Consider the following 26,411-nt stretch of genomic DNA (forward strand, 5'->3'; position numbering starts at 1 on the left):
GAAAATAGAGTCCTTAAAATGACTAACATTGGTAGTAAATCACAAATGTTTTAAATCTTAAATTCCACAAAGAAAAGAGAAAGTGATAAATATTAAAAGAAGTGTTCCCATTATCAAAGAGTTAGTAGATATGGCATATGGGGCATTCCTCTGTCCCCTGATTCAGGCTAACATTTAATGAATACCTATCATGTGAAGGGAAATGCACTAGGAAAATTCTGGTGGTATCTCAATTAGTCCTTTCGACAACCCTCTGAGGCAGGCTGATTGTACACTTTATTTAAGGCATCCAAGGGTTACAGAAGTTAACTGACACTTAAGGCATAGAGCTTGTAAATTGTGGAGGAGGATGGTAACCCAGGCCTTCTGGTTCCAAAGCAATGTCCATAAATTTCCCCAACCATGTCCTGGCCAAACTCAGCCAATACTTCTTGGTAAGTAGGAGATGGGACATTATCAAAGTGACATGCAAAGTAAGAGCTATTTGAAAAAAAATAAAAGATAAGTAAATCACTTTAAGTGATACGAAACACATGTGCTAGAAAGATCCTGGACAAGCTAATAAAAATAATAACAATTTTTGAGTCCTTACTGCTAGCTAGAAAGAGGCTAAGAGCTTTTTCTAAATTATGGTGCCACGAAATCCATGCAGTGACCCTAAGAAGTTACTACTATTATCATCCTCATTTTATAGATAAGAAAAATGAGAATCATAGATTCTAAATAATATATCTCGGGTTATAAAACTTGAGATTTAAAACAAACAATGTGACAAAATGAATCCATCCTTGATGGTGGTAAATGTTTACGTTTCAGTGAGGGTTGCCACTGGAGAAATCATCATCGAAAATTGGGAAGGATACACTTCAGGATACAGAACATCCCTAAAATTGGCTGTATGAAAAAATAATACGCTGTTTTTCGTGGTGTCACTTCATTGGTGAAAGCTTTGTCAAAGGCCAGAGCTGGCCTGCCAGATCTGCATTCAGGAACACTGACCCCAAGACATCAGCAAAATGGAACTCAATTCTCACCCTACACTTACACTCCAAAATTTCTAAAACAAGAGCATAATCGTGCTAGGTGTTTTCAGGACACCATTCACCTTTCCTTTAGCAGAGAGCTTTCAAACACATATACAAAATATCTGAATTCAATTCCCAAGCTTTTCTAAATATATAATATAATTAAATGATTTTTTATGACTGTTCCCTCATGAGGATATTTTGACTGGACATATACATAAAACATTGAATTTTCAGTCATTTCATGAACAAGTATAAGCAAAAAGGGCATCACTAATATTTCACTGAGTCTCACCCCATTGTCACCCCTGACCCCTAGGGAGGGCTTTGGCAATATTAGAGAGGTCAGGCATCGTTTACAAGATAGGTCACATATGTTTGTAACTTTCTCAGGGAATATTTTCCTGATCATTTGATCCCAAACTGCATCCATAGTAAGCCTCTCTCACATAGTCATGGCTTTATTTTCCACGATCTGAAATTACTTTGGTAATCTATTTCTTTACTTCTTTATGTCTTTTTTCCCCTCATCACAGTCCCACTCTCACTTAAGTGGGAAGTCAATTGTACAAGAACAGGCACCTTGAGGGTATTACTTGTCACTGTATCTCCATCTGGCATAAAACTAACAGGAAAAAAAATTACACACACACGCACGTTAAAGAATGAACCAGGGGAAATATATTTTTCACACTTGCTTATCCCATAAAGAACTGTCAATCATTCTAGGAAAAGTGCTTCTTCTTAGTAGAATTTTACCTTAAGTGGATATATCGAATGTTCTCTGATATTCACTCGACAGTAAAAATTAATACACACTTTGGCTTTAATTAGTAAATAAATTTGTCGAAAAAGGTTGAGTACCTTGGTGACTCTGGGCCAAGATGGTGACATAGGAGGCTCCTGAATTTCCCTCCTCTCACAGACGCACCAAATATGCACTTATACATGGAGCAATTCCCTCTGAGAGAAATCCAGAAATGAGTCGAGAGACTCCTATACATCAAGAGACTGAGAGAGTGCCCATGTAGGAACAGGTAGCCTGAGACACACTCTTGCCATAAGCCGCATCCCTGGCACAGTGCCATGGAGTCTTTAGCTCCCTGAGGAGCTGAAGAGTATGGATCACACATCTGGCACCCCATCTTTTAAGGCTGCCACCCAGAGGGTGAGACACCAAATCATCTAGCTCTGAAATCCAACAGAGCTTGTATTCATGAGTCTTATAGGACTATAGCAAAAGTCTTATAGGACTTATAGAAGCACTCATCTTTTGTGGCTATTTCCCCGGGGCTTAGCATAGAGGAAGCAGGAAAAAGGCCCATCTCCCAGTCTTTCCCTAGAAGAGGACTGATTACATACTTTACAAGCTGCTGCCTTAGGGTCTGCCATCTAATTAGCATATATCTAAGCTTTGACTGCCTCCTCCCTGGAGCCCAAAAGAGCCTGTGGGCACTTCCCCCTTGTTCTCCCTCCAGCTTGCTCCAACATTAAAACTGAGTCATCAGCATCTCCCTGGAAGGAGCTCATCAACACGTCTAGGGCCCAAACTTTTATGGCTGCCACCTGAGAGACAGGCCTTCAAATCACCTAGCTCTGATAACCAAAGGAGCTTGCAATCATGAGTCCTACAGGACTATGGAAAGCAAAGAAGTGGTTTTTAAATGAGTATAAGAACACCCCCATGGCTATACACCCAAGCTCAGTGCATAAACGCAACATAATAAAGGCCGTATATGATAAACCCACAGCTAAAATCATATTCCATGGTAAAAAGCTGAAAACTTTTCCTATCAGATCGGAAACATAGACAAGGATACCCATTCTCACCATTCCAACACAGAACTGAAAGTTCTATGCACCTAAAGGAACTGGAAAAAGAAGAACAGACAAAGCCCAAAATCAGTAGAAGAAGGGAAATAACAAAAATCAGAGCAGAAATAAATGAAATAGAGACTAAAAAAAATAGAAAAAATTAATAAAACCAAGAGCTGGTTCTTTGACAAGATAAACAAAATTGACAAACCTTTAGCTAGACTCACCAAGAAAAAAAGAGAAGACTCAAATAAGTAAAATCAGAAATGAAAGAGAAGAAATTACAACAGACAACTCAGAAATACAAAAGATTGTAAGAGAATACTATGAAAAGCTATATGCCAACAAATTCAACAATCTGGAAGAAATGGATAAATTCTTAGAATCATACAACCTTCCAAAACTGGATCAAGAAGAAATAGAGAATTTGAATAGACCAATCACCAGTAAGGAGATCAAAACAGTAATCACAAACCTCCCCAAAAATAAAAGTCCAGGACCAGATGGCTTCCCTGGTGAATTCTACCAAACATTCAAAGAAGACTTAATACCTATCCTTCTCAAACTCTTCCAAAAAATTGAGGAGGGGGGGAAGCTCCCTAACTCATTCTACGAAGCCGACATTACCCTGATACCAAAACCAGACAAGGACAACACAAAAAAAGAAAATTACAGGCCAATATCACTGATGAACACCGATGCAAAAATCCTCAAAAATATGCTAGCAAATCACATAAAACAATACATTAAAAAGATTATACACCATGATCAAGTGGGATTTATTCCAGGTATGCAGGGATGGTTCAACATTTGCAAATCAATCAACATAATACATCACATTAATAAAATGAAGAATAAAAACCACATGATCATCTCAATAGATGCAGAGAAAGCATTTGACAAGATACAGCATCCATTTATGATAAAAACTCTGAATAAAATGGGTATAGAAGGAAAGCACCTCAACATAATAAAGGCCATACATGACAAACCCACAGCTAATATCATCCTCAATGGTGAAAAATTGAAAGCTATCCCTCTAAGAACAGGAACCAGACAAGGATGCCCACTCTCACCACTCCTATTTAACATAGTACTGGAAGTTCTAGCCAGAGCAATCGGGGAAGAAAAAGAAATAAAAGGGATCCAAATTGGAAAGGAAGAAGTGAAACTGTCACTATTTGCAGATGATATGATTTTATATATAGAAAACCCTAAAGAATCCACCAAAAAACTTTTAGAAGTAATAAACGAATACAGTAAATTTGTAGGATACAAAATCAACATACAAAAATCAGTTGCATTTCTATACACTAACAACGAAGTAGCAGAAAGAGAAATTAAGAATACCATCCCATTTACAATTGCAACGAAAAGAATAACATACCTAGCAATAAACTTAACCAAAGAGGTGAAAAATCTGTACAACGAAAACTATAAAACATTGCTGAAAGAAATTGAAGAAGATACAAAGAAATGAAAAGATATTCCGTGCTCTTGGATTGAAAGAATTAACATAGTTAAGATGTCCATACTTCCTAAAGCCATCTATAGATTCAATGCAATCCCTATCAAAGTTCCAACAACATTTTTCACAGAAATGGAGCAAAGAATCCTAAAATTTATATGGAACAACAAAAGACCCCAAATAGCTAAAGGAATCCTGAGAAAAAAGAACAAAGCTGGAGGTATCACACTCCCTGATTTCAAAATATACTACAAAGCTATAGTAACCAAAACAGCATGGTACTGGCACAAAAACAGACACAGAGACCAATGGAATAGAATCAAAAGCCCAGAAATAAACCCACACATCTATGGACAGCTAATCTTCGACAAAGGAGCCAAGAACATACAATGGAGAAAAGAAAGTCTCTTCAACAAATGGTGTTGGGAAAACTGGACAGCCACATGCAAAAAAATGAAAATAGACCTTTACCTTACACCATACACAAAAATTAACTCCAAATGGATTAAAGACTTGAATGTGAGACCTGAAACTATGAAACTTCTAGAAGAAAACATAGGCAGTACACTCTTCGACATCGGTCTTAGCAACATATTTTCAAGTACCATGTCTGACTGGGCAAGAGAAACAATAGAAAAAATAAACAAATGGGACTGCATCAAACTAAAAAGCTTCTGCACAGCAAAGGAAACTATCAACAAAATGAAAAGACAACCTAACAATTGGGAGAAGATATTTGCAAACCATACATCTGATAAGGGGTTAATCTCTAAAATGTATAAAGAACACATGCATCTCAACAACAAAAAAACTAACAACCCAATTAAAAAATGGGCAAAAGACCTGAACAGATATTTCTCCAAAGAAGATATACAGAAGGCCAACAGGCACATGAAAAGATGTTCAACATCTTTATCTATCAGGGAAATGCAAATCAAAACTACAATGAGATATCACCTCACACCTGTCAGAATGGCTATAATTAACAAGACAGGAAACAACATGTGTTGGAGAGGATGTGGAGAGAAGGCAACTCTCATACACTGCTGGTGGGAGTGCAAACTGGTGCAGCCACTATGGAAAACAGTATGGAGATTCCTCAAAAAATTAAGGCTAGAACTACCATATGATCCAGCTATTCCACTGCTGGGTATTTATCCAAAGAACTTGAAAACAACAATGCATAAAGATACATGCACCCCTGTGTTCATTACAGCGTTATTCACAATAGCCAAGACTTGGAAGCAACCTAAGTGCTCATCAAGGGACGAATGGGTAAAGAAGATGTGGTATATATACACAATGGAATACTACTCAGCCATAAGAAACGATGAAATCCAGCCACTTGTGACAACATGGATGGACATTGAGGGTATTATGCAAAGTGAAATAAATCAGAGGGAGAAGGTCAAATACTGTATGACCTCACTCATTAAGTATTAGATAATAACAACAACAAACAAACACATACATACTGAGATTGGATTGGTTGTTACCAGAGGGGAAGTGGGGAGGGAGGAGGGCGAAAGGGATAATTCGGCTTTTGTGTGTGGTGATGGGTTGTAATTAGTGTTTGGGTGGTGAACATGATGTAATCTATGCAGAAATGGAAGTATAATGATGTACACCTGAAATTTATACAATGTCATAAACCAATGTTACTGCAATAAACAAAAAATTAAAAAAAAAAAAGAAGGAACTGAAAGTTCTAGCCAGAGCAAGTAGGCAAGAAAAAGAAATAAAAGGCATCCAAATTAAAAGGAAGAAGTAAAATAATTGGTTCTGTTTAAAGATGATATGATCATATATAGAAAAAAACACTAAAGACTCCACCAAAAAATCTGTTTGAACTAATAAAAGAATTTAATAAAATTTCATGATACAGAATCAATAGACAAAAATCAGTTGTGTTTCTGTACACTAACAATGAACTATCAGGAAGAGAAATTAAGAAAACAATCCCATTTACATAGCAACAACATTAATGAAATTCTTAGGAATAAATTTAACCACGGAAGTGAAAGATCTGTACACTGAAAACTATAAAACATTGATGAAAGAAATTGAAGACGACACAGATAAATGGAAAGATACTCTGTGTTCATAGATTGGAAGAATTAGTATTGATAAAATGTCTATACTGCTTAAAACAATGTACAGATTCAATGGAATCCTTATCAAAATTTCAATGGCATTTTTCACAGAAAATAGAAAAAACAGTCCTAAAATTCATAGGGAAGCACAAAAGACCCCAAATAGACAAAGGAATCTTGAGAAAGAAAAACAAAGCTGGAGACATTGCAATTCCTGATTTCAAACTACACAGTAAAGTTATAGTAATCAAAACATTACGGTAATGGCATTAAAAACAGATACATAGAACAGTGGAAAAGAATTGAGAGCCAAGAAATAAACTCATGCATATACAGTCAATTATTTTTTGACGAAGGAGCCCATAATCTATAATAGGGAAACAATAGTATCCTCAGTAAACGGTGTTGAGAAAACGGGACATTCTCATGCAACATAATGAAACTGGATCCCTATCTTACACCATACACAAAAATCAACTCAAAATGGATTAAAGACTTAAATGTAATACCTGAAACCATAAAACCCCTAGAAGAAAACATAAGGGCCAAGCTCCTTGACGTTAGTGTTGGCAAGGATTTTTTGGATTTGGCGTCAAAAGCAAAAGCAGCAAAAGCAAAAATATACAAGAGTACATTAAACTAAAATTAAACTAAAAATCCTCTGCCCAGCAAAGGAAACCATCAATAAAATGGAAAGGCAGTCTATGAAGTGGGAGAAAATATTTGCAAACCACATATCTGATAAGGTGTTAATATCCAAAATGAACAAGTAACTCATACAACTCAATAGCAAAAAAGAAATACCTCAATTTAAAAATGTGGAAAGGACCTGAATAGACATTTTTCCAAGGAAGACATCCAAATGGCCAACAGGTACATGAAAAGGTGCCCAAAATCACTAATCATCAGAGAAATACAAATCAAAACCACAATGAGATATCATCTCACACCTGTTAGGATGTTTATTATCACAGAAAGAATATATAACATATGCTGGTGAGAATGTGGAGAAAAGTGAACCCTTTTATACTGTTAGTAGGGATGTAAACTGGTACAGCTAGCATGGAAAAACACTAGTGAGGTTACTCAAAAAATCAAAAATAGGACTACCATATAATCCAGCTATCCCACTTCTGGTTTTATATCCAAAAGAATCATAATCATTATCTTGGAGAAATATTTGTACTCCTATCTTTATTACAGCATTATTCACAATAGCTAAAGTATAAAAACAACCTAAGTGTTCATCAATAGATGAATGAGTACAGAAAATGTGGTATATTTATATATACAATGGGATTTGTTCAGCCTTTCATAAAAGAAGGAAATTCTGCCATCTGTAACAACATGGATAAACCAACATAGAGTACATTAAGCTAGGCGAAATAAGCCAGATAGGAAAAGAAAATACTGCGTGGTATCACTCATGTGTGCGGAATGTTAAAAACAAACAAAGGACAAAGCAAGTTGAACTCATAGAAACAGAGAGTAGGATGGTGGTTGCCAGGAGCTGGAGCATAGTAGACATAGGGAGAGGGTGGTAAAAGGGTATAAACTTTCACTTATAAGATGAATAAGGTCTGAGGATCTAGTGTATAACATGGTGACTCTAAATGATAATACTGTATTGTATAATTGAAATTTGCTAAGAGAGTAGAAGTTACGTGTTTCACCAAAAAAAAAAAAAAGAAAGGTAAATAGGTGAGGTGATGGCTATGTTAATTAACTTGATGGTAGAAATCCTTTCATAATGTATTCATATATCAATATCATGTTGCACACTTTATTTTATTTATTTATTTTTTTTGTGAGGAAGATCAGCCCTGTGCTAACGTCTGCCAATCCTCCTCTTTTTTTCTTTTTTGCTGAGGAAGACTGGCCCTGGGCTAACATCTGTGCCCATCTTCCTCCAATTTATATGGGATGCTGCCACAGCATGGCTTGCCAAGCGGTGCATCAGTGCGTGCCTGGGATCCAAACAAGTGAACCCCGGGCCGCTGTAGCGGAGCTCGCGCACTTAACTGCTTGCGCCACCAGGCCGGCCCCATCATGTTACACACTTTAAACATAGCATAGTTTTATTTGTCAATTACACATCAATAAAGCTGAAAGTAAATAAATTAGGTAGATAGGTTTGTCTGCAAAATGACTAAATTTAAGCTATTATAAACTTTAAAATTTATAGTTTATATTTCTATATACTACCTTATTTTGGTTAATTATATATTAGACACACGGCAGTGAGATAAGGGCAAGCAGAGGATATTTGAGCCACATGTGATCTCTTTTCTACCATTCCAGATTTCAAAAGAAACTCTATTTCTAATAGTTCTCACAGTAGTTTTTAACATTAAAAAATATCATTAATCATTTAGTTTAATAAAACATTTTAAAAATGGCTTCGATGACCAGTTCTGATGCAGACACTAACTTTATTCTAATAGACTTGAAAAAATCTTATTTTCTCCCAATTAAAAATAATCCTATCAAAACCTGGAAAAAAAGAAAAAATTATTTGTATCCTGTAAAGTGCGAGATATTCAAAATGGAGCATGGTGACAGATATTTAGTAATATTTTACAAACATATGAAGAGATTTGCATTTTGTCAAGGCAGGTTTGACATGATCATGCAAAAATACATTGCTTTCCCATGGAATAACATTCTACTATAATCTTAACACACAAGAAACAACCAATAATTTGAGATTGTGCTGAAGTTTACAGTTTCCTTCACTGAAAAAGAATTTTTTAAGTAAATATATAATTATACCTCAGTCAAGGCATTTTACTATTTGAAAGGCATCATCCAGTGGTCAGAGAAGACACTAATTGGTTTCGAGTAAGTTATCATATTAATTCATAACTTCTCCTTCAACGTATTACTGCTTATTGGTAGTGGTGTTGGTAGTGCTGTTGCGGCTGATGGTGGCTTATTTTTGCTACGAGTTTCTACAAACTCAGTAAAAGACAAATTATTGTGTTAAAATCTCATAACACTGAGAAGTAGGTGTTTGCACCGCTTCTTGTAAATAAACAACTTCAGCTAGGAGAGACTATGTAATCTACCCAAAATAACCCAGTAAGAGGGAGACAGAGCCAGAATTGGAATCCCAGCTATACTGGGAACACTAGGACTGGAAAACTGCTGCCTTGGAGGCCCATGAGAGAAGGAGACTGGGGGGAGAAATCATGGAATTGGGAAATTGAGAATCATTCCACCTAACTTTGCAACAAAACAAGTGATACCCAGGTTCCTATTTTAAACTGGTTCATTCACGGGTCAACTCAAATTCTATAAATGAGCCGTGGCTCCATACTCTAGCATTTACTAGCTGTGAGTATCCAACTGCATAAATCGCTACCAACGCCATTACAACGTACAAATCAACATTGCTGCTCCCAAGAAACCAGGTTTAGCCATAATTTCATTTCATCCCTTTATTCGTGCACTTGCACATGTACTCTTTCAAATATTTGAGTTCCTAGTAAATGTCAGGCACTTGGGCACACTCTGCTCTGCCCTGAAGGAACATATGTCATCTTAGCAGGGGCGATAGTCAAGAGAACAGACCCAGACAAACACAGAGCTCAGATCCCATGTGTCTCCAAATAGTATTCCAACGTCTCTTCTGGGCATTGAAGGTCAGTTCAACAAAATCAAAATCTTAGAAAATATTTGTCTGTAAAGTGTAAGCTTTTGTAAAACTCAGTTCTCTCTTCCACTCATTGTTACAACCAACTGAATCGTTTAGCCATAGGTCCACATGATGCTGTCCTGATAAGATAAAATGATGTTTTAAGCATAAATTAGTCTCGCTCAAAGTCATTTCTCCACTAAGCAAGATTTATAGCATTAGTTAAAAAGAGAAAAATCTATAGAAAACATTTGTGTCCCTTTATGTCGATTTACCAGCCATTGAAAGTACTTTTCAACTTACTAAGTGAGAAGTAAAAACCAATCATAAAATAGAAAGGATTGATTTTTAAAAATTATAATAAATTTTGTTTGTTTTGTTTTCTAATATCCTTAAAGCTTTTCAGGCTAACCAAAGTTTACATAATATGTTGCCTCAATTCTAAATCTGAACCTGGGAAACCGAATTTCACTATAAATCACAGCCCCGACTTCTCTCTCCTAGGGAGATTGTCACAGCATTTCTCCTGAGGAAAAACCAAAAATCTGACAATTAGGTAAGCCTCCTCAGGAAGAGAAACAGACTGTAAGCCCTTAAATTTATGCATAGTCAGGAGAATATACATTGAAAAAACTGGCCAATACTTTGGTTTCCTTTTTTTCTTCTGAAAATGAAATAAAACTACATTAAGGAAGCATAGAGAAGTCACTTCTTGCATACAAATTTCTCACCTTTCAAATCTGGTTAGAAAATCAGCTATCTGTTTTCACCTGTGTTCATACTGCCTCTCAACCACTAGACTTTTATTATGTTTTTCATAACCTTGAAGTTATTCCATAAGAAACAGAAAAGCTAATGAAGAAACCTAAACAAATTAAATAGAACCTATTCTTTGACATGCAAATCTGTTTTAGTTTTGCTTCACTGAGGTCTTATTTCACTATTATTAAAAATGTCAAGCAATATTTTGCCTGCTGGGAGTGTAAGTTTTACTCCTATTTTTCAATCTTACTCAAAACCTCCTATTGCATAATTTATGAGGTGCAGTAGCCTTGGGTCGTTGTTTTTTAAAATTACAAACTATGAACCCCATGGTGGCATTTTGCTAAATAATTTTGCACATATTGGCATTTGAACATTTATAGAATAAAAGTACAAAATGAGAAACTCTTTTTGGATGATTATTCTCTTGTGTACATGCTTCAAGAGTGAAAAAAATCTGTCCTCATTAATGGAGCAAGCAAGTCTTCCACTTACTCAATTCATGAGCGTTCCTTTCATCTTGGGTAGTGCAATCCTCAAACTAATTTAGCAAACATTCTCTTTCTCTCGTTCCTCACCAACAGCCCCCATCCTACCTTTTATTGAGAAACCCATTGATGACGGGTTATATGGAGAGTACTTAATTGCTGAAAGCTTGTGTAGTATATTAATGCCTTCTGCTTTCTCCCTTGCCTTACCCTCTGGGGTTCTGTGAGCTTAACGAACTTGCCCTGTGTGTTTGCAGGGTGCTGAAGCTTCTGGAAAAAATCATTCCCTTTGAAATAGGAAATATTTGAAGGACACTTGTGGGAGAAATGGAACAACATATTTAGGAAAAACAAGAGAGTTGGGGACACGAGTTTTACAAACAGATTTTAAAATAGTTGGGTTTTGTCCAATAACTTTTCAGAATAACAGATTACCTGACTATTACCAAAGTCAAGTAATTATCTGACTATTACCGTAGTCAGATTTTTCTTGTCAGGATGGAGAAGGTAGTTGTGAGGATCTAACAAAGTAATATATGCTAAGAGCAGGGCCTGGCCCATGGTGCGAGTTCAGTAAATGTTTGGTATTATTATAAAGTTTCCCCTTATATGAGAGTCACTATAAACCCATCAAGAGGAGTTGGAATATAATTTCTTTAAGAGGAACCCTGATTGTATCACAAAACTTATAGGAAAAAATGGAGATTTAGATTCTGGGAACATAGCTGTGAATAACAGCCAATATGGAAGATAATACTTCACATCCACTAAGATGGCTGTAATCGAAAGGGCCAAAAAAAAGTGTTGGTGAGTATGTGGAGAAGTTGAAACCCATATACGTTGCTAGTAGGATTATCAAATGGTGTGGCCACTTTAGAAAACAATTTGGTAGTTCCTCAAAATGTTAAACATGGAGTTACTGTACGAGCCAGCAATTCTATTTCTAGGTATATACTCAAGAAAAATTAAAACATATGTCCACACAAAAACTTGTACATGAATATCCGTAACGGCATTATTTATCAAAAAGTAGAAACAGCCCTGATGAGTGGATAAACAAAATATAGTATATTCATATGATGGAATGTTATTTTGCCATATTAAAATAATGATATATTGATATATGCTACAACATGGATGAACCTTGAAAACATTATGATAAGTGAAAAAAAAGCAAGATACAAAGGGAGGAAGGAAGGAAGGTAAGGAAGTGGTAAGGGAGGGAAGGGGGGGTGGGATAGAGGGATAGTTAATGATACATAATTGCTGAATATATTTCATTTCTCAGAAAAAAATTTGTTTTTACAGAAAGCAGTACTTTGGGATAGAGGAATAATTGTTCTGTGGAATTTCAGGCACCAAAGATAGTAGATGATGAAAATAATTGAAAAAGAGTGTCCTAATAGCCCTCAGCCCCAGAGTTAATAACTTACCTTTTTCATGTGTTATCTTTTCCCTGCCTGCTCTCCTTCTAAACACATGCTATATTTCTGATTTTATTCCTGTCTGGCATTAAAGTGACATCGTACTGTCATGATCCTGACCACGCAGGACTTGCCTCTCCGTTTCAGAAGCTAATACTCTGGTGTAGCGAGGATCTTGGTTCCCTGAGGCAGAAAATATGTCTAGACTTCCAGGCTGAGGGTCTCAGCAAATCTGCAGCTCAGACACAACCCTCCCCTCACTCGACTCCCATCTCCAGAAAGCCCTTGGATGGATCATGGACAGAGCATGGCTGGAGGCCTGTGGTGTTCCCTTCCCAGTCCCCAGTGGACATAGTACATCAGGAAAGCTTCCTTGATGATGGCTTGCTGTGTTCTCAAGTAGCCAGAATGGCTCCAGCAAGGCTGAAGGCAGAGGAAGAAGGTTGAAGGCTATTGCAGTAATCCAGGCAGGAGATATAGCAGGTGAGAAACTCGTCACTGTGTGAGTGGGTGTGGGAGCGACACACTGGGAAAATAGAGGAGTGTATGATGAACAGGGTTGTATGATCAACAGCGATTAATTTAGAAAGAGGGAGAAGGGGAGGAGCTCTCTGGCTTGAAAGGCCAAGGAAAAGGTGACGCCACTAATGAAATGACAAATCATAAGGAGGAGGTGCTTCGAGGAACACCGTGGAGGGCACATTGAGTCAGAAGACCCTGCAGGCCTTGGGGCTGAAGTGAGCTGCAGCAGCTAGAATTTCGAATGGAAATAGGCTTTTAAAACCACGTGTTTTCTCAGCAATAGCAAAATACACCATTCAAAGCAGGAATGTGGAAGGAATGCATGACTTGATATATGAAATGTGGACCTTACATAGTACAGCCCCTGAGGAGAGGATGAGGGAAAACCGAAGTGGGGAGAGAGACAACCTACCAATAAAGAGAGAACTTTCTGCAACTGTCCTTCTGATCAGAAGGCCCGTCGAAACAGTTTTTGATGAAGTGCAAGAGTCTCCTGCCAGAAAAGGAGTCATTGACTCCTACTAATTAGAAGCTGACTTTCTCTGAACCACTGAATTTCAGCTTAACAATTTTACTGTAGAGAATAATGAGTTTGGGATGACTTTTTGAAGGCCACGTGGGTCAGTCTTCAATAATTTTCAGCCCCACCCCGGACCACCTTCCATCTCCAAGCTGTCCTAAATCACCCTATCTCAGGGCAGAGTCCAGCTTTCAAGTCACCTCTAGAGGGGGCTGCGTAATTGTTCATAAACTAGACAATATCCTAAAGGTATCTTGATGTTTACACGTCAACTTAGAGGTATGCCTAGTTGGACATGATTGAGAAAGTACAGAAATAGCTAGGTCTTTGTTATAGGAATTTAAAAGATGTCAAGCTGCCGAAATTGAACAAGTGCTTTAGGCCAAGTTCTAAAACAGCAGCTCTGACCACAGACTGAAGGACGGTCAAATGAGAATAGTTCTAAAAGTGCGATTGAACATCTACTGGACTTTGTAGCTACATTTGCACACACAGAGGAAAGTCACCATCAGCATCAGCATCCTGAAACACAAGAGCCCCTGACAAATAAATCACAAATGTCACAGCCGGACACCAATGACTAAAGTCTGGAGCAGAGAAAAATAACAAGCAAATACAAAGTCAATCATTTATTGTCAGTGAGATAGTCTGCTTAATTAAAGTCATAAATGGACATTATTAAATTTAAAAGGGCTTTTTTCTTCACTTGTATAATAATTTCGAACGTTTCGCAGCAGCAACTCAATTAGTTTCTACTTCTATAGTTAATCAAAAAAAATTAGATAATTAAACTAACTTTTGAAAAAGCGTCTAACCAGATTCCTAATACATGAATTTACTGAATGCTCTTCCCTCACTCAATTTGTTAATTTACTGTATGTTATTTTCATCTATAGACATACATGTAACATTTAAAAATGTTACAAATAACTATCATGCTTAATGTATCATGCTTAACTAGATATTTTTTCCCTTAAGTTAAAGTTTGTTGAACATTACTCAAATTGTCCAACTCTAAGATAAAAATGCAAACTACCTCTGTGGAGATCAGTTTGTAGCTCTTCTATATCTTTATTAAAATAATGTTCAGGTAGCATTTGTAGCTTTCCAAACAACATGTATACTCAAGCATAATTTTTTGCCTTTGATCATCATATAAAGTTATAAATAAAGCATTCAAGACTATCGTTGGATGGTTTTCCTTTGACTTTATCAGTGAATTTATTATCTCCTGTAATGTCCCTGCCATCTCAGTTCTCTTTCTAAAAAGGCATTTCTTTTAAGGATAAGGAGAAGACCAAATCTTTTTAGCTTAATATTAATAGAAGGCAGAGCTCAGAGGGTCACTGCAATTTGGTAAGCAAAGAAGCTCAATTTTCAATGCTGTTTTGACTTGTTCTAAATCAGAGAAAGGGAGAGATTGTTTCACAGGGCTAGTATGATTATCATAACCTCAAAATACAAATCCGATATACTGTCATGAATCACGAACGTTCCTCCTGCTAAGAAGCCACAAACTAATCTTTGGTGCTTCTTTTTTGTTCCTAATTATACACAGAGTTGGGCTCCATATTGATATGTAGTGTAAGAAAAGCCAACTTTGAAACCATCTTTTAACTCACTCAGAAGGCAAATCAGTTTACCTTCCCAAGGACTTTGTTTTCAAGATTTTCTCAAGGGTACTAAGTGTTATGAATGATCTAACATTATTTTCTCAAATTGGTCCATATCAATCTGCTATTTGCAAAAAGGTAAGTAAGTGGCAAGATGCCCATATGCGGTAAGATGATAGAAATATAAATAAAACAAAGGTAAAAGACCAATATACAGTGATAGACAAGAAACCAGAAGCTTGACAATGACACAGACATGTAAGTATATATGTAGATACCTTACACACCCCCACACCTTTTTGCTTCTATTTTTAGCTTGGTTCCTTGGAGAGTGTAAGAATTATGGAGAAAGAAAGGAGTTTGAATCTTGGTCTGCACATATTAACTGTGTGTCTTTAGGCCAGTTATTTAAGTTCTCTGAGACTCACATTTCCCATTATAAAAAGAGCTTATAAAAATATTTCTAATAAGGTTATTGCAAAAATAAATAGAAACTGTAGAAATGTAGCCCAGCATGTGCAATAAATAGTTCCTGGCCCTACTTTCTTTCAACAAATATGTATCGGTTCTTCATAAATGCTTTTGGTGGTGACAGGGGTGGTGGCGGCAAAAGTACTGATCTTCATTTCTCAAACATTGGGTAAAAGATTACTTTCAAAACAATTTCTCTCCATTTCCAGACCTGTCCACTTCTAAACTATGCTCAGCCCATCTTCTGTCTGCTTCTCAGTAATAGTTTGTTTGTTGTCTGCATGACAGTATCATGATGTGTCAAGATTTGTGGGGGTAGAAGTGTTCCTTCTACATGGGCAGTTGTCATGCTTGAATCAGAATAATGAGTGACATACAGATGGACTGCCTGGAGTGGCTCATCACTTCCATTACGTGAACATCACACAGCAATCTTCCATGGTTTGCCAGCACCACCCATGCTCCCCATCTCTGGAAAGTAATAATATTCCACACATTCAAAATAACATCAATTTTTAAGCCTTAAAGTAACTTTCTGTGTAGATATTTTTTAAATGGAGCATTTTACTTTGTCCTTGTAAGTGTTCTTAAAAATTTCCATGCTATGCAAAATCATGCAACAGATGCCAGGAGCTTATGGGGAAAAGGGAATTTAGAGGCATAGGACTTGTGGGAGATCAAAATTTGGCCACCCTGAAATATATCTCTTTACTTTGATTGTTTTCTCTGAGGGACATTTGACCTCCCCCACTAACTGCCTAAAGAATTTGACATGGTGGCTCCTTCCTGGAGTGGATCTTCTATCACGATGGCTGTAAAGATAGTGTAGAATGGATGTTGCAATGGGAGGGGCACCAAGCCCCTTTTATCAAAAACTCTGTCTCTCCCTGACCACATTATCTATAGATGACCCCGAAAAGAATTGTCCTCCTGCCCTCTGAAGTCCCAGGCCACTACCCACCCTCAACACGCTCCTCGCCTTTAGCTGCAATACTTAAGCAAGCAGCTTAGACAAAGGGGCGAGTTGCTCATTTCTGAGCTTCTCCCATGTATACATGTTATTAAACTTGGTATTATTTTCTCCTGCTAACCTGTCTTGTTGATTATTTGGCCAGCCATAAGAACCTTAAAGAAAAGGGCAGAGGGGGATTCACCCTCTTCCCCCGACAGACTCCAAGAATTCATGAGTGAAAAAATATATATAGGAGCGTAAGAAACCAGTAGCACAGTTTTACATGTATTAAATGGTTAAGAAATACGTAATGTTCCAATAAATATGGTACTTTCCCTTAAAAAGACCCGAAGCTTGTTTGCGGAAGCATACACTTAAAGGGTGCAGCTTATGAGTTATTGTAAAGTGGTGAAGTAGGATTTTGTCTGAAATCAGACAAAAAGTTAACACTAGATGTGCATGGATATAGCTCATAACATACAGTGAACTGAGCTGGCTGGCAGATGTTTGAGATGAGTGCGTGTGTGCATATATTTCTAGATAGCTCTCTTCAGCTGTGTGCAGTTTCCTAAGTTCACTTAGTATTTCACGTGAACAAAAATGTCCATAAGCAAACAGAAAATGTGTGTTATGCTCAAATGGATGCCTAATATATCAATCGTATTAGAAGAAATTCATGTTTTTAAAACATGAAATTATAGCAGAAATGAAAGTAAGTAATTTGTCTTCAGAATATATACACACACTACTTGGGATGGGGGATAGGGCTGAGAAAACATTCTCAAGTGAGCCGGGTGGTTTTATGCAATTAACCAATACCTATTTTAAGAAAACCAGTATCCTTATATCCTTCTTAAAAAGTGGATGGGATTTATGATCCATTGGCTCCATTTTGGATTAAGTTTACTTGGTGAAACTTGGTGAAAGAATAGATACCAGATAAATCATAACACTGCCTATGTTTGGTTTTGAATCTCTTTATTTAAAGAAATTCATTTTCCAAATTAGAATTTATTCCAGATTATGTAAAATTCACTCCTATTCTCAGATGACACTCATGTGACTGAAGCGGGGTAAAGTTTGGTAAGAATATGTTGGGTGACTAGGGGAAATGAGCCTGGGCATTACATATCCCTTCAAGGAGCCAAGGGCGATTTAGTGGCCATGTGTTTAGAACCTTCGAGATGTAAGGAGAAAAATCTCAGACTGTCCAGTACAGTCTGGGACCCCAGTCACGACCCAGGTGTTCTCATTTGATGGTCTCTCACCTAGACTCATCTCAGGAATAGGGGCATTTCATTCAAGGCTTTTGTCTTCCCTCTGGCTACCTTCCTTGTATACTTTTTGATTTATTGATGGTTTTCTTATTTTTTAATTACAGTACTTTACACATGCAGTTAGAAACAGCAAATTGTACTGAAGGGTTTATCAGCAGCAACAATGGCAATGACAACAACAGAAACATGAAAAAGACAGCAGTGTCACACCACCTCCTTTCCCCAAAGCAAAACCTTCATATCATCCTTCTCTCCAGTCCCCAGTCAAGAACAAAGGCATACTGGGAGATGTCCACATCCGGTTTAGGATGAGTCTTACTTAAGCCACTGAATGGAGAAGGAGGGAGTAACAAAAGCATTAGTCTATATCTGGAACAACCACTGCATCATGTCATTCTTTTTTCCCTCTTGGTTTCATTCCTAGAGACAGCCTGATATAAATAAGAAAACAGATCTTGCACTGCCCTTGCCCCCAAACTCTTACTTCCACCTTCCTGCCCACCACCCCACAGATCTGCTGACTTCCTCTGGACCCCTCACAATTCTCTTTTTCCTTAGCCTCACTTCTTTTCCCCAGCTAAGCTCTTGGTACTCTCACCCCACTCCCCACCCCATTTCTCTGTATCTTGCCCTTATATCAGGTTTTCACACCAAGGGGTCAATGACTGATGACAAATGTGTTAGAAATAGGATCACTTAGTGGTTAGCCCAGTAGACTTGGGTTTCTATCCAGTCTTTCCCGTTTTAGTGTAACCCTAGATTAGAAGTTACTTCACCTCTCTAGGCTTCAGTCACACTGCCTCTAAAATTAATATAATAACTTTTCAGGATTGCTTTGAGACTAAAATACGCTATGTAAAATCCTAGCACGTAATAAGTGCCATGATAATGCTTTCATTTCCCCTGTACTGACAATCTTTTGCAAAAAAGAAACAAAAAGGGTTTACGTATTAAGAGGTCATCCTACCCTTTATAGGGTAATACAAGTTATCACTCAAGGGCAAAGAGGAAGTTAATTGATGTCTGGAAAAGGTTCAGAGATCTCTGCTTTAAAGATTGCAGATATGCTTTCAGATGCAAGGTGGTGTGGCATGTAGTTAAGCCCTCAGGCTTATTTAAAAAAACAAAAAACCAAAAAACAGATGATCCTGACAATCCTGACTCTGGCACTATTAGCTGAGTTGCCTTGGGCAAGTTACTTAGTCTACCTAGGTTTCATCTGTAAAACAGAGATAATAATAGTACCTACTTCATAGATGTGTGTGTGTGAGTGTGAGTGTCTGTGAGAGAGACAGAGAGAGAATTAAGTGAAATAACACATTTAAGTGCTCAGCTCAGCGCCTGGTTTGCATGAGATACATATTTTTATTTTTGTTATTTTTAAGGTGTTCATGAGAAGGTAATGATGAAGTTTGTGATGATGATCTCATGCAGTGTAAAAAATACCAAGACTTCAAGAAGGCTTAAAAGTTCTTACAAACTTTTTAATGAAGGAGTTTATTTCTGCCATTGCTATGGACATTTAATCAGACCATGGATACAAAGCATGCTGTGTGAATTTACTTCTCTACCACGGGAGAACTGGATCCATCACCCACTAACACAACATGAGTTGAATATTATGAAAGGTTATCAGAGGGATAATTCACTGAGGGAAATACTAACTGTACTACTTGCCCTAGTTTCCGTGCTGCAGGTAGTGATGACATCAACATAAATTTAGTCAGGGGTAACTTGAAATCTTTACTGCCGTCCTCTGAGACTCCACCTGAAATGAAATCCCAGGAAAATGACAGTACAGAAGACAAAGCAGTTGAATGTTTACAGTAGTTCTTTTAAAAGTAGTTCATCTTCAGGGAGCACAGGGAGGATTTCCAAAGCAGACTGATCATTAGAATAGATAAATATTAAAATACACATTGGAGCTTTTTTGGTCCATCTTCAGGATCCCATGTCATTCCTGTACAACCCATAAAGCGTGAGGCTGCATCACCTGCTCTAAAGCCCAGGACAAGTGTATACAAGACCCCATCTAGGTACGTCACAGCCCAAACTCCCTGCCTTGTGGATCTTTAAATTTTAGAAATAGAACTGGAAAAATATGAGTCTGTAGAAATATGATGTTCTACTTAATCTCATTCCCTCCACTTTATGTGTCTTACCTACTAAGTATATCTCTCTTAAATAAGTTGCATTTCTCCTTTCCAAAGCTGACTTTCTAAATTAGATTTTTCCTCTCATAAAATTGTTTACAAATTAGGCAATTATTTATGTTGAAGATTCTCTTCATGTACCTGGCATCTTCCCAAACCTCAGAGAAAATCATCTATTTGGGGTAATATTCTGTCTCTGTGGCTGAGAGTTACAATTACCTTGTCTCTTGCCACCTAACCCTTCATCTGGGGTTGGGATGGGTATCCTGTGTTGGAGAACAGTACATATGTAGATCTGGGAGCTAGACCAGCCTTTTCCAGGCATAATTTTTCCTGTGGATAGCAATATGTTTTCATTATGACTTTATTTAATTCCAGAAAAAAAATTATACAAACCAATTTCCAATTTCCCAGGAAACATTGCACGGTGTCCGAATTTAATATTATAGTAAAAAAACGATAATATGGGAACTAACTTATCTTTTTCTTCTCGGAAGATAAAAACCACTAGACCAAGGCAAACAAGCCACTTGCTCCTCCTAGCACGCTCTCTCAATATCGTTCACCCTCTCTCCATGTATGCGTTATTAGAGAGGTCATGGGTAGAAGAGGTAATAACACATCCATTAATAACACACTAAGGATTCATAAGCTTGATGGTAGTGATCTAACATCTTGGCTGGTATCACATGATGCTTTGAGTGATTAAAAACAAGGATTTGGTGTTTGACAAATAGAAGGGAAGCATTAGACAAAAATGGAATTTAGCACCAAGGCTCAGACTCACCCAATTTCTCTGTAATGATGGTTTGTATCGATTACTGTACAAGGGAAACTAGCTAAGGGGGGGTGTTTGAAGTTAAAATCCAGTCCACGCTCCATGCGCTGAGTGCTGTGCTACAGGACAAAATCTGGCCAGAGAGGGTGCCACTTTAAAAACTGGAACCAAGATAATGTAGGAGCTAGTTCAGGATCTGGATCAATGGATTCAACCCTGAAGTCAATTGTTAAATTCCTGAATTTTAAATTAATACTCTTTAATACTCTTTGGTTGTATGTGTGTGTGTGTGTGTGTGTGTGTGTGTGCATGCACATGCCCATGCTTGTGGGTGAGGGAAGATATATTAAACAGAAAGAGTAATTTGATAAATAAATACAAAGAAGCCTAAAACAGAACCTCAGATAAAACAGAGCCATTAGAGCATGTTCCTTCTCTCTCTCGTGTCTGCTTCTCTCTGGATATTAGCTTCATTTTTCTCTCCTATCAAAGACTAGCTTTCTCTACATGTCCAAAACTTAAGACTGACAAGTACTCTCCAGTTTTACAGTGTATAGCTTCTTCCCAGATAGAGGCAAATTTCAAGTTCTTTCCTGATTCTATTTTCCAAATGTTCAGGAAACAGACTCATTAGCTAAATTTGAATGTAAGATTTTTCTAGAGCTGCTGTAAAAAAAACACCACAAATTAGGTGCCTTAAAAATAGAAATGTGTTTCCTCACGGTTCTAGAAGCTCCAAATCCAAAATCAAGATATCAGCTGGGTCGGTTCCTTCTGATGACACTTGAGAAGGATCTGTTTCAGGCCTCTCTCCTCAGCTCGTAGATGGCTGTCTTCTCCCTGTGTCTCTTCACATTGTCTTCTCTTTATGCACGCCACTCTCTGTGTTCTAATTTCTCCTTTTTATAAGTAAATCAGTCATATTGGATTATAGCCCATCCTAATGACCTCACTTTAACTTGATGAGCTCTGTAATGACCCTATCTCCAAATAAAGTCACATTTTGAGGTGCTGGGATTTAGGACTTATATGAATTGCGGGGAGTCGGGAACACAATGTAACCCATAACACATGTACAGGAGCACCCAGCTCACAACTCTCATGAGTGTTGTTTGCTAACACCTCACAACAGCCCCCTACCCCTGAGAATTCTTCTCAGTCAAACAGAAGCTGCCTTGCCTACAACATTACCCTCTATCACCAAAACACTAGGTGGGCCACAGACAAATAGTGGCTGACTTGGAGGTACAAAAGTCCAGCCTCCTTGCCTCAAGATTGGACCAATAGAGTGGTCCAATCTAGAAGCTCTAGAGCTTCTCGTGGGTCTGGCTGTGATTTTATGACATCTTTAAGAGTTTTGTGCATTCAGTTCATCTTCCTTACTCAATTGCAAACTTCTTCCATCATTTATAATAATTATAAACTTTTATAATAATCATTATCAATAGATTTTCAATGAACAACTACTTTTGTCCATCCGTTAGATCTTGTGGCACAATGCTGGATGCATTCTTGGTAAACACGTATTTGGAAAGAGAACTTGGTAAGATGAGGCTTAGCATCACTTATACAAGGCACATCGAGCAAGCACAGCAGGCAATGAACAACAGGGATACTGACTTTTATGAGATGTAACTAGACTTCTAGGCACTGAAAATACGCTAAGAAATTGTATCAAGCTGGAAGACTAAAAAGGCAGTATTTGTAACACAAAGGACAGTGCTTTGTTGCTATAGAACACTATACTGTGTTGAAACTTAGATTAAGAACAAAATTAGTCTATCCCTCCTCTTCTCTAATTAGAGGATATCTTCTAAGACAAGAAATTTAGATGCTTTAGGGAGATATTTGTTTTTTTAACAAGACAAAGGAAAAGTTGGCTTCAACACAGATATTCATCTTTGTCAATTCAGGCATTGAAAATGACCAGCATGCTAGTTCATTAAGTGAAGTGGTGAACATTTTGAATTGCTGAAAAGTAAGAATTATAAAATACATTAAAAGGCACAATAACCACAATCTGTATAATAAAATGCTGTAAAAGTCATTCTGGTACAGTGCTGCCAGAACCTGTTTTAATGAACTAATTCTGAAAATTTGTCATTATCGTATTTATTTTTAGGATGAAAATAATGCTCCCAGAGAGACTGAAAGAGCTTATTCTATGAAGTAATATAATTTATCCCCTATATACTTGTCTAAATCATTGTTTCTTGGATTTATTCTGACAATACATTCTTACATGTGTGTTGGACTTTACAATTTAAAAGCACACTTATCAGAGGACTTCTGGTTCTGGCCAAATGGAGTGGCCTTCTTCTTTTAGCCCAACCTGGACATAACACAATGACCCAGCACAGGAAGACCCTATAAGGTGAAAAGAAGCTGAACTGCCTAGAGAACTGAAGACTTGAGAAACAACATGGGAATGAGTTTCCTGGGTTTTCTTATCGCCTCCCATATATCCTGGACAGGACACTGCAGAAGCCTCCAACCCAGAACTGCTGACAGGCATAGAAACATTAAAAAAAAAAATCCTCCAAGAAGAGCCTGTCGCCTCTAGTCAAACGACCAAGAAATGGGTGGCCTAAGAAAAATTAACAATACCCAACCTACTCCAGCCAAATACCAACAGAAAAACCATACAAACATACCACTCCCACCCTTTCAGAGGAGCTGAATGGAAACTGACCTTCTACCCCACCTCCAGGGAAGCATCCTGTGGAAGCAGGCAGTGGAGCTCCAATTCCTCTGCACACCAGTGAAACTGAATGGAAAGCTGGTCTTCAATCCTCTGCTCACTGAAAGAGGGTGGTGTTTCAAATCCCACATCCAAGTAGTGTCAGTAGGGCAGAATGGGGAGCTGATCTCCATCTCTTGCACAGTGGAAGCAGGAGGTACTCTAATTCTCCTGCCAGCGTGGTACTAACAGAAGCCAGCAGTAAGCTGAGCCTTCACTCCCACTCAGATTTAACAAGAAGCTGGAAATGGGCTTAGTTGGAACTCTGCCTCCTCTCTCCCCTTGCCAAGTGTCAATGAGGCCCTGGGTGGAGCTGAGCTTCAGCCCTCAACCTGTAGCAATAAAGTGATGTGAGTCAGCTCTCTGTTTTCCTCTTCCCTGGTGTAGGCTGGTCACAGCAGGGAGCTGAAATTGATGCCCCACTTTTTCCAGGAAGGTGTTAGTGAACAGAGGTGGGAGCTAAACTTCCACCTGATCCATTTGCAATGAGGCAGCAATACACTTTTACCAGTGTTGGGAGGGAGCCGCAGAAAGCCGAACACGCGTGTCCACCTGCCCTCACGTTACACCTCAGTAGGGGGAATGCAGGATTCAGAATCTTATAATATAATATCCAAACTGTACTTGATGCAATAAAAAATCAGTCATCATGCCAAAACTCAGGAAGATCACAACTTGAATGAGAAAATATCATTAACAGATGCCAACATTGAAATGAATCAGTTATTGAAATTATCTGACAAGGATTTTAGAGAAGCCATCATAAAAATGCTTCAATGCATAATTACTAATTAACTTGAAACTAACGAATAAATAGAAAACTTAAGCCGAGAAATATGCTATAAAAAAGAACCAATGAGGGGCCGGCCCAGTGGTGTAGCAGTAAAGCTCACATACTCTGCTTTGGCAGCCCGGGGTTTGCAGGTTTGTATCCCGGGCGCAGACCTATGCATCGCTTATCAAGCCATGCTGTGGCAGCGTCCCATATAAAGTAGAGGAAGATGGACAGGAATGTTAGCCCAGGGCCAATCTTCCTCAGCAAAAAAGAGGAGGATTGGCAACAGATATTAGCTCAGGGCTAATGTTCCTCAAAATAAATAAATAAATAAAGAAAGAACCAATGAAAATTCTAGAACTGAAAAATGCAATAAAATTAAAACAAAACAAAAAAACACAGAACTTACCAGATAGGCTCAATAGTAAAGTGGAAATGATAGATATTAGAATCAGTGAACTTGAAGACAACAATACAGGTCACCAAATCTGAAAAACAGAGAGAAAATAGACCATAAAAGAATTAACAGAGTATAAGGGAGCTGTGTTATAGTAACAAATGAGCTAACATTCATAACATCAGAGTCCCAGGAGTGAGGAGAGAGAGAAAGAATAAGACAGAAAATGTATTAAAAGAAAAAATGGCTGAAAACTTCCCAAATGTAGTGAAAGACATAAACCTACAGATTCAAGAAGATGAGTGAACTTCAAATAGAATAAACTCAAAGATAATAATTAAACTTCTGAAAACTAAAGACATAGAAAAATTCTTAAAAGCAGCCAGAGAAATCTGACTCCTTACTTATAGGGAAATACCAATTAGAATGATTCAGATTTCTCATCTGAAAAGACACAGGCCAGAAGGAAGTGGAACAACATTTTTTAAGTGCTGAAAGAAAAGAGTTATCAACCATGATTTCTATATCTGGCAAAAATATCCTTCAGAAATGAAGAGGTCCTCAAGACATTCTCAGACAAAGGAAAACTAAGAGAATTTTTTGCTAGCATAACCACCTTTAATGAACGGCTAAAGTAAGTTCTCTAAACAGAAAAGAAATAACAGAAGAAGGCATGGAATTTCAGAAAAGAAAGAACAACAGAAAGGGCAAAAGTAGGGGTAAATATAATATCCTAATCTACTTCTCAGGAGCTTCTTAAATAATATTTGATTGTTGAAACAAAAATTATAACACCACATGACATGTTGCTCAATGTAGGTATAGGGAATACTTAGATAATTATACTTAAAAGGTGGGGAGAGTAAAGGGATCCAAATGGAAGTGAGATTTCCACCTTTCATTCAAAGTGGAAAAAGCACGTTATCATTTAAATTTTATGAGTGAAGTAAAGCAGAGGTTATCAACCACTTCCACAAGTGAATAGTGAGGCTTAAAGATGTTGTATAGTTGCCTAAAATCATCTTTCATATACATACAAGGTACCTATTTTTCTGAAATACCAGTAATTCTAAGTCAGTGGGATCTGAATAACAAAGAGCTATTTCCCTTTTTAAAAAGAGAATTAGAACTTTGTGAGTGTAATGGAAACTATCTAAAACAGGATTATGATAATGGTTGCACAACTGTTTAAATTTCCTAAAACTCAGAACGTTACATGTAAAATGGATGCATTTTATGGCATGTAGATTATACCTCAATATTGCTGTTGAAAAAGAGAGCTGATTGGTATAACATGCCAATAAAGTAAAAATTCAAGGGCAAAAGCAAATTTCTGGATTAATTCCTGTAGTTCAGAGAGACATGTCCTATGTCGTGGAGACCCTTTGAGGTTCCAGTAGGAATTGGGGAAGCCCATTCTTATAGTTTTTGGCTGGGCTTGACAATCCTGCCAAATTTGTCTTTTTAAAAAATTTATTTACCTCCTTCAATTGGAAAGGAA

At 37.5% G+C, this 26,411-nt stretch overlaps 1 long non-coding RNA gene across 2 annotated transcripts in view; it reads right to left on the reverse strand.

The window, feature by feature from the left end:
* Nucleotides 1-19,363: 19,363 nt before the first annotated feature.
* Nucleotides 19,364-26,411, reverse strand: part of LOC147916890 (uncharacterized) — a 53,904-nt gene continuing 46,856 nt past the window's right edge. The window contains exons 2-4 of one of the 2 annotated variants that reach the window (XR_015552578.1): nucleotides 24,923-25,001; nucleotides 23,691-23,799; nucleotides 19,364-19,835 (exon numbers count right to left, since the gene is read on the reverse strand). This is a non-coding gene — a long non-coding RNA (uncharacterized LOC147916890). Of the gene's footprint in view, nucleotides 19,836-23,690; nucleotides 24,071-24,922; nucleotides 25,002-26,411 lie in introns of both variants that reach the window. The other variant, XR_015552579.1, reaches the window with a different exon arrangement.

The sequence above is a fragment of the Ceratotherium simum genome, chromosome 6, assembly GCF_057802395.1.
Source record: "Ceratotherium simum simum isolate JZ-2026a chromosome 6, ASM5780239v1, whole genome shotgun sequence".
Classification (NCBI taxonomy): Eukaryota; Metazoa; Chordata; class Mammalia; order Perissodactyla; family Rhinocerotidae; genus Ceratotherium; species Ceratotherium simum.